Raw genomic sequence first — 10,165 nt, 5'->3', positions numbered from 1 at the left:
CAATATGCTCAATTCACAATTACTTAAGTGGAAAAGTTTCAAGAAATGAGTCTGAGATGATTCACTTTATAACATGGCGCATTATCCTGTTGGAAGTAGCCATCAGAAGATTGGTACACTGTGGTCATAAGGTCCGGCCAGGTCATGGTCTGCAATTGCAATCGCACCAAACAGGAAAAAGAACATCGACAAATTCCGGTTCGTCAAATTAAAATATAGCAGCAACAGATCGGTGACTAGAAATTATAGCACAATTCCTATATATATAAAAAAAAAATCTAACACCGTTTATTTAAATGATTGGATCCAAACTATTGGTTATTCACCAACGAGGAAGCAGATTTCTCATCTCCATCAAAATATTTATTTTATATCGAGTGACTTAAACTTTAATCAAATCCATTCAAAAGAAACCTCTTATTACAGGAATGAAAAGAGATGCTGAGTTTGGGAGTAGAGAACAAGTTCATTCAAAAAAAGCAGTTTTGAATTATCCTTATCCCCGTTACAAAAATCTACAAAAAAATATATATATATATTTGGGCAGAAACTGAACATATGCTGGATGATGGTGGGATTTTTTTAATATGTCATATTAAATTAAGCGCTCATAGGGTTAATACAGGAATGAGTGACTCTAATTTAATGCTATTTTAATGCTATTTGAAATGATTTTAATGCCATCAACAAGAAACATGTACACAAGTTATTAGTGTAAATGAGTATGAAGGAGCTGTAAGCAGAGTTCCATGACTCCTGTATGTATGTAAACACACACACACACACATATATACGTATATATATATCCTCTAGCTTTTTCTCCGCCTGGAGCGATATATCTGACGAAATTGTTTTTATAAGCATTTTAGTGCCAATTAAGGCCTTGATTTAAAAAAAAAAAAAGAATGATTTTTTAATTATTTTTATTGATCCACGGAAAACCTGGTTCATCTCGCGCATGCTCTCTACGATCTCCAAGAAACTCAGAGCGGAGCGCAGTCTGCAGCCACAGCGGAGGATGTATGCTTTGCTTTGTGCAGGCGGTCTGGAGCGGAGTATGTGGGATTTCGGGGTAAAACTCCTCTTGGACGCGATGGCGACTCTGCATCGAACAAGACAAACTCAAAGAAGAGATGCTAGCGGTAAATATATGTTCGATTACTGCCTGCTAAGCTAAAAGCAGCCTAGCCTAAGCTACGGCTAATAGCAGCCTAGCCTAAAGCTACGGCTAATAGCAGCCTAGCCTAAAGCTACGGCTAATAGTAGCCTTGCAAGAACAAGCTTTATTAAAGTGTATTTTTTGTGATTCACAGGAAGCAGAATGCCGTCTTCACAACTCGGAGACTAATTGCAGGCTCTATGAACCGGAGCAAGGGTAAGATTTAAAGAATATGCTTTCATTCTGCGGTAAAAGGAAATGGATACGGATAGATACCGATCATAGCTTTACATTTTGTTTTCACAGACCTCCTATTTGCTCGGAGCCATATCAGCAAGTCCAGATTTGCACGATGTTGATAAAGACAACATTGTGTGTAAGTGACTTGTTTTAATGTTTTCTCCTTCCTTGTTACTGTGACTTGCGTTTGATTTTTTTATTCATACCACTCTCATTTAATTGTTTTCCAGCTGCCTGTAAGACGTATTTTGAGACGGTACGCAGGAGCTTCAGATACACGCAGCCAGCCAACACGTTGCGTGCGGAGGCTGCCAAGCAATCTGCTCGGAGTCGGGCTAGAAGAAAGAGTGTAAGACTTTATTTGGTGACTATTTTTCAGGTGCATTGATAGATGTGTTGTGTCCATACGCAGTGCGCTGATTCATTGTTTTTTTTTCAGCTGCTGAAAGCGAGGCAGAGTGTGCTAGCAGATGAGGAAGTGGAACTCTGGAAGTCCGCCACCGTCGGCCTCATGTCCGACGAAGAAGATGGCGTCGTTGGCGGTGTCTCTGGATGGATTGTACGGTCGCCGCAATTTCGTAGGCCGGATCTCACTGAACTCTGTGTTAAGCTGCAGTCCCGGTTAGAAGCGATGCCGAAGTACAGGGGCACGCACAGTAAGCGTCTGCACATCGGACCTGCCTCGGAGGGAATGCTGCCAGTTACCTCCAACCCCGAGGAAGCAAACGGACCGTAATTTTTAGAAACGCATGTGTTTGGATACGCGTTGTATATAGTTGTGTGTGTTTTAATAAAGCTCTTTCTTTGCATAAACAGCTTCCTGGCAAATGTTCATTTCCTGTATAAATTCATTCATGTCCTTGATGGTAGCCTAATAATTGTGTAGTAGTGTAGGATAACATAAATACACACCATATGAATGAATAAATATATGAATGAATAAATATATGAATGAATAAATATATGAATGAATATATATATATTCATAAATATATATATGTAAATTTATATGTAAATATATATATATATATATATATGCCAACCAATCACGAGCGATTTTACTTGTTTAAAAAGAAGTGGTTCCGTCCAATACTCAGTAAGAAAATTAAAGCCTGGCGTGGCCACGTGTGGTTTTGCTGCCAATCACGAGCGATTTCATTTGTTTGAGAATAGTGGTTTCAGCCAATACTGAGTAGGTTATTCAAGCCAGACTTGGCCAGCCGCGCGGGTTTGCTGCATTCATATGCTAATTAGGGCCATTAGTACAGCTGATCGCTCTCCAAATACGTCAGAGTCCGTTTCCGACAATTTGTGGCACGACAAACGCGGACAAGCACGGGTTGCAAATTGTCGGAAACTGACGAAAATCAGGCAGATCTGCGGGAGTTTACGGGAGTTTACGGGGACGAAAATCTCACTTTTCATGCAGTGTAACCCTTGGGGAGCAGTGGGCTGCCATGGTGCAACGCCCAGGGATTCATGACACCTGTGCTGTCCAAGCTTCCATCCATCATGGACAAAATGTTCCACGCTCTGCACCAGACTGTAGAGGAGCTGAGCTGCTCATTTAGTGAGACTCTTACAACCTGTTTGTAAAAAGGAGCGCTACCGAAGGTCATTCATCCTCTGATCTCTTGGTGATAGCATCATGGCGGATCATGACATGATCTGCCATGTTGGTACTCCCGACTCCCACAGAGATGCGCAGTAAAAATGCCTACATGAGTAGCATTTTGCTACAAAAATAAAGCAGTTTGCCGGCTGTGGGAAGTCGTTTCACTGTAATTTCACAGTCAGTGGATGAACTAACCTAGAAAATCCATATTTACCTCGATTTATCCCATAGTATAGTATGTAGCCTAACATCAGTCTGGCTATTTCGGACTGACTCGAAGACATTGAGTGAGCTAACGAATCTGTGTCTTACGTTAGAAAATAGAAAGTAAATAGAAAGTAATCCACTGTGAAATGCAAATTTAGTAATTCTTTACTAAGTGGATGATGCCGCCTTTCCTGTAGAGTTTGTTGTATTTCTCATTTGAAAAAGTTATCTTCTGAAATATATTGCATGTTTTGATGACACCAATTTGATCCATTTTAGTGTATTTATTAAGCCCAAAGTGTCAGGTTATAATAGAGTTACTTTAATAAAAATCTGTTCAAAAGATACAAGCCATAAAATGCAACTTGTGACAACCGTCTGCATTGTGGGGACGGATCCAGCGGATATGTGTGTCCTGAGGAAAATTTATTTTTATGTTCTGTTCCCCCAATAAAAAAAAAAAAAACTTGCTTATATTTATACGCCTTTAGAGACACTTGCATAACTTCCCTATTGTCTTTAAACACACACAAAAAATGTAATCCCTACGACCCCTGAGTCCTTTTCCTTATTTGTTTTTTTTTTTACTTTTTTTTCTCTACCATTAGCTTATGGTGAAGCAGGTTGTGGAGCTGTTGCCTTGAAGCAAGGAGCACAGGGATTGATTCATGGATAACATGAACATTAAAGATGAAATTATAAAAAAGGAACAACAGATGGATGGTTGGCAAACTGAAAGCAAAGATTGTTTTACAGATAAATGGATGTAAGGTTTAATGAATGGATGGAAGAATGGATAAAGACTGAAGGGATAATAAACTTTATTAGTCATTGAAATTACACATTACAGCAGGGTTTGTCCTCTACATCTGAACCCATCCCATAGAGAGCAGCATCCAGGGAGAAATCACTCCCCTTAGATAGATGAATTAATAAATGATGGATGAAAGGATTGGATGACGCATTTAGAAAGAGACCAATCAGTGGATGGATATATATGGAAAGAGGATTTTAGTCCAAAGTTATTGCAAAGTTTTGAATTAAAAAAAACAACAACAGAATTTTAATAAAAATTTGGTGGCAGGGAGGTTGAGAGATAGATTTACAACATGTGTCCAAAAGAAGAACCAGTCTTTTCTAGATCTGTTAATTTCACAAATAAAACTTTTCAATTTTGGTCAGCTTTACTTTTTTTTTTTTACTGTGCAAAAAAAAAAAAAAAAAATGAAAAAATTGGTCTGCCGGCTTCCGTAGCGTCGTGATCGCGCATGTGCGCGCTTTTAGGAAATCCTATACACTACTGTTTATGCTCTAAAAACATTCTAAATGACTTCGTTTCGAGTAAATTCTGGATGCTACCCACTCAGGACACTTGGAATACATTGGACGAGCAGTATGGAGGAATATTGAAACGTTTTTTGTGGACTTTTATGGACCTTTCTGTCTCGGTCACCATAGACCTCCATTATTTGAATGTCAGCAGACAGCAAGAAGCCTCCCAGATCTCCAGATGCATTTGAGATATCAAAAAAGTACTCCAGAGTGTTGTTCAGCATGGGGGTGAGTAGAAAATGAAGGCTAATCATGTTTTGGGTGTACTATTCCTTTAATATAAAGAAAAGAAAAGAAAATTGGTGGAAACCAATTTTAAAGAAAAATAAAACTACAACAAGGACTGGAACGCTTTCTGAGGACGTGAAAGGTGAAAGCCTTTTGGGAACTTTGCTCAAATTTTTTTTTTTCTTCATTTTAATCCAATCCAATCCACTTTATTTATATAGCACGATTTAAATAAACACAAGGTTTCCAAAGTGCTGCACAAAAAGATAAAATAACTAAAATAAATAAAAGTAAATAAAATAAATTAAAATAAAGAAAAAAATTTAAAGATAAGGGAACATGATGTAAAGCAGCACTATAAAAGAGTCACAACCCAAACATACAGCTGAAAAAGTTGTGTGAACCTTTTATTGTCCCTCATGAATTACTTTCAGTTCCAAGTACTAACATAAAAATTACAGAAAACTGTGTAAAAAAAAAAGAAGTCTTGGTTAAAAGTACCAATGCACTTTTCTACCTCCATAAAAATAAAAAAAGTACAGGTTCCAAAATGTACATAAAGATTTTACCTTAAATGATACAAAATACAAAATACAAAACCTCTATTCATTACAAATTGGTTAATTTTCCTATTTTGATCTCACTGTTAAAAAAAAAAAAAAACATAAAAAAATATGGAATGGGTCTAATTTTATACTAAATTAAAACATCAGAAATTATAATATAGATTAAACTGAACAGAAGTCTTGCATAAAGCTCTGCTATCTGTGTACCAAAGCTGCAAATAGCGCTAAAATTAAAATAAAACATGAAACATACTGAGTGTGTACATTTAAAATGTAATAAAGGAGGAATGGATGGAGTCTTTGGATTAAAATCTGTCCATCATCTTCTATAGCTGTTAAATCAGCATCAATATGTAGAGAAGTGAAGAACAATTTTAGAAAAACTAGGAAATAAAAAGCACAGATATCTGTGTTTAAATGTAGGCGGGAAATGTGAAAACTTCTCAGAAAAATAAAACTGTCCATTGAGTGAAGATACGAGCTACTTAACTGCAGTATTAAAGTATTTATGCTTTGTTATGCAGTGTTAGTTAGTGCAGTTACATTATAAAGGCGTTGGTCACCCATAGAAAAAGAATTTAGCTTATTACTGACCAGATGCTTTGCTTGCATGGTTTACTAAGCATGCTTGTAGCGACAGTGGAGAGGAAAAAAATCCTTTTTAACAGGAAGAAACCTCCAGCAGAACCAGGCTCAGAACCATGCTATCTAAGGAAAACCAGATAATTGCATCAACTTCAGCTTCCTTCCTGTTTTATAACCAGTTAAATTCTGTCAATGTGCAAAAAAATTAAGTTGTGAAACATCTAATTGTTCTTTTATTACAAACAAAAAATTTAATAATTATAATTAATTGATTATTTAATCAATTAAGTCATGAAAAGTTACTGCACAGTTAATTACTATAACTAGTTACTTTTTAACAGTAAGTTTCTTGTCCAGCATCAGTGTCTCACCTCAGAAATGCAGGAAACAGGCTTTTTTTTATTCCTAAAAATTCTCTCCAGCGTCAGTGAATTTGTCCCCCTTCTGACCTGAAAAATCAAGCATCTTGATAACTTCGTACAGCTTTGGCATTAAATGTTGCTGTAAACAACGCCCTCATTGGAGAACATTGTTTTTTTTTAAATGCTTATAAAAGGTGAGACAGAGAAAAAGGCCAAAAATATGAAAACATTTCCATTTACCAGACATAGCCAGAGCCTCTACGCCTGAAGAGCGTAAAATAATCCTGATTAAAGCTCGATTTAGGTGTGTTTGTGTAAAACTCTCCATATCCTTGATTCTCCCCCACTTCCTGTTTCTGGCTGCAGTCCAGCTGTCCTCTGCTTCCCATGACGCAGTGTCCTTCAGCCTTAAAACACTGTGACTCAGCTGCTACTGTGGAATAAACAGACGTATTTGGACAACATGGCTGAATTCCTCCTAATGGAGCTGCAACTTAATACTTTCTAGGGTTTCCATGCGTTTCCTTCACAGAGCAAAACTTAAACTTAATCATAGTAAGAGTTGATGTATTATTGAGGATGAAAACTCAGCAGGAAGTCACAGAAAAGTGAATTTCAAACATAAAGGAGAGAAGCGAGGAGGGAGGAAGAAAGCCTGGGCTCAGAAAGTGGGCCACAGACGCTGCCATGTGCGCGGGTGCAGCCGTGAAATCAGCCTGATCCAATAGATTCTGTTTATCTGGCACCACTACAACTGAAAGCAATTGGAAATCTGGGGGAGATTTGGAGAAAGCTGTGATTCAGAGGAGTTGGGGGGGAGGCAGAGAAGTAATACTGTCTGCTCTGCAGTCCAGGCAGGCAGGCGATCAGACCTTAACAAGGTTAATGGTGATTTCTTTTTACTGGGAAAGTCTCCTGCCTTTCTTTTCCTCCCCTCTTTGTTCCGGCTGCTCCTTTAAGCTGCTCTACCTGCTGCTCCTCTTCTTTTCTCTGCTCATTTCAGCTCATTATTTTCCTCCAGGCACCAAATTAAGCTGTTTAAAATTGAAAAAAAACAAAAAAAAGAAATGTTTTGCCTTTAGCTTAGCACGGCTCAACTACATTTAACAATTTCATCTTTATAAAAAAAACAGATCAGCTCTTAAAGATCTAAATATCTCAATTTATTGAAGAAAAACATTTTTTGTGTATTTTTAAAACCTAAACCAAGATTAATTGATACAAAATGTAGAATTTGTAAAACTTACACTACAAGATTCCATTTTTGTTTGAATCACAAATATTTCACATATATTCACACCTAAATAACTTAAAGGGGATCCATGACTCGGCTTAAATATGTTGGGATTTTGCTAGTACCTTAAAAATTGTCGTTTGTGATACCTAAAAAGTCAATTAGTTCAAAAATCTTATATCCTTTAATTTATTTTCACTAATGGAGGTCACCATTTTCACACCTATGCAATGCATGCTGGGTTGACTGGACTGGAACATGAAGCAATAAACACCATGTGCCTTTATACAAGAGATTCAGCCTAAACTAGCAAATGTGATCGTCTTGTGATCTACTGTTTACTATATTAGTTAACTAAGCTAACGAGAAATCAGAATTAAATCAAAAGATGATAAAGGACTGTTTAAAGTGACAGCCAGCCATCTTTCAGTTGCTGTAACACATCAATTTGTAGGGATTGTAATGAGTAGCCAATAAACACAAGCACAGATAATATATACACTACTCAAAAAAAAATAAAGGAACACTTTGTAAGCAGAGTAAAGCATCACGTTTATTAAACTTCTGGGATATTGATTCGGTCAGGTAAGTAGCAGAGGGGGTTGTTAATCAGTTTCAGCTGCTTTGGTGTTAATGAAATTAACAACAGGTGCACTAGAGGGGCAACAATGAGACGACCATCGAAACAGGAATGATTTTACAGGTGGAGGCCACCAACATTTCTTCCTCTCATCTTTTCTGACTCTTTTTCAGCAGTTTTGCATTTGGCTAGGGTCAAGGTTGCACCTCAGCCTGTCCAGGAGCTCAGTCATGCCCTGGTCCAGATCTGGGAGGAAATACCCCAGGATGCCATCCGTCGTCTGATTAGGAGCATGCCCCGACGTTGTCATGCATGCATACACGCATGTGGGGGGCCATACAAATGACTGAATACCATTGTGAGTTGCAGCAATGAAATTTCAGCAAAATGGACTTACCTGCCGCATCATTTTTTCACTGTAGTTTTTGGCGTGTCTTTGAATTCAGCCCTCTGTAGGTTGATTATTTTAATCTCCATCAAATGATGTGGCATCCTTTGGTTCCTAACACATCACCCAGTCCATATCAGTAGAAATAAACAGCATAATTCTCCCCCATTAAAATCTGATGTGTTTTCAAAGTTTTCATTAAAGCTACAGTGTGTAATTTTCAGCGACATCTAGCGGTCAGACTGCAGACTGCAGCAACATGAACGTCTCCCCCCCACCGCTTCTCCCTCCCAACAGTACGGCGAGCGTTACAGGACAAAATGTCTTCCACGACGTCCGCATCACCTACCTTCTCAAGTGATGAGGTTTGTTTACATAGATAATTTTACAGATAGTATTTCATTAGTCTGTTTAGGGTATAGATTTCATGTAGACTTAAGATAATAAATATACCCGTTATTTTTTCTGCGTCGTTGTGACGTTTTGGTGATCTGCTTTGCATGGTGATATAAACAGACGAAGTAATTGTAGTCATTAGTTTAACAGCGAGATTGTGTTCGCTGGAAGAATATATATTCCCCGTTTACAGAGTCCAAGTCTTGTTTGTGGCACGGGGGTTACAAGGCAAGGAAGAGGGAGAGGAAGAGGGCAGAGAGGCCGGGGTGAGCGTGCAGCTGGGGCCAGGCGAGAGAGGGGAGCCAGCGGGGTGAGAGCAGAGGAGGAAAGGCTTGAAGATCTCCAAAGGAGCTGGAGAGAAGTAACCGAGGTATATATCCAGAAAATTATTTTACAGAAAATTACTGAATCATTACCTGTGAAACGTCAGGGACGTTGCTGAATAAGTATACTGGAGAGTAACAGCATCATCACGCCGCAGCATGTTATTGTTTTAGACAGGTCTGAGCATCCTGTACTCCAAAAACTGCAGTGATATTAGACAATTGTGTGTGTAGGATTAATTACCTGTCCAAGAGAAAACTGGCAACTTGAGCGTCACTTTGAAAACCTTTTTCCTCCATCAGTGACTTCCATCGTGTAAATGCCGTGCCAATGTTGATCCGTGTTTTTTGTCGTTTCTTGTCACTCTTGCGTTTATTCTCGTCGTGTTTCCGTTTCTTAGATGACGGGGGTTCGGTGTCCGCCGCTTTTCGTTGTGATACAGAGTAGGCATGATCCTCCTTTCGTCTGATGTTTGGCCACACAGTGCCAAACAGTTTGCAAAGTCACTCACGCCTGCCGCCTTGTTTACCTTTCTTGTTACCGAGGCGCAGTATACCTGCTTCTTCTTCTTCTTTGGTTTCAGGCAGACTAAACGCTTCTCAGGCATAATACTGCCATCTACTGTTCAGTACCGTCTCAGTTCATCTCTCTCAACTTGCCGTAGTTATTTTCGAGCGTCATGGGAGATCTCGCAATCGCTAGTTTGTTGCCTCTGCGCTGCCGTAGCGCAAAGATGTCAGCCTCCATGGCTGCGAGACCCGCTCCTATGTAATTATAAATAACGAATTCTAAGGCAACGCAAATATTATGGTTAAAAGGCTGAGCTCATAGGTGATGATAAATAACATAGTTATGTATAATATATTAAATTTCTGACTTTATATGCCTGTAATTATTACACACTGTAGCTTTAAATTTTTTTGAGCAGTGTATTTTTATATATAAAATA

Source organism: Cyprinodon tularosa, unplaced genomic scaffold (genome assembly GCF_016077235.1).
Source record: "Cyprinodon tularosa strain WSP-4 unplaced genomic scaffold, ASM1607723v1 ctg79, whole genome shotgun sequence".
Lineage (NCBI taxonomy): Eukaryota > Metazoa > Chordata > Actinopteri > Cyprinodontiformes > Cyprinodontidae > Cyprinodon > Cyprinodon tularosa.
The sequence above is the reverse complement of the archived record's forward strand: the minus strand, read 5'-3'. Positions refer to the sequence as shown.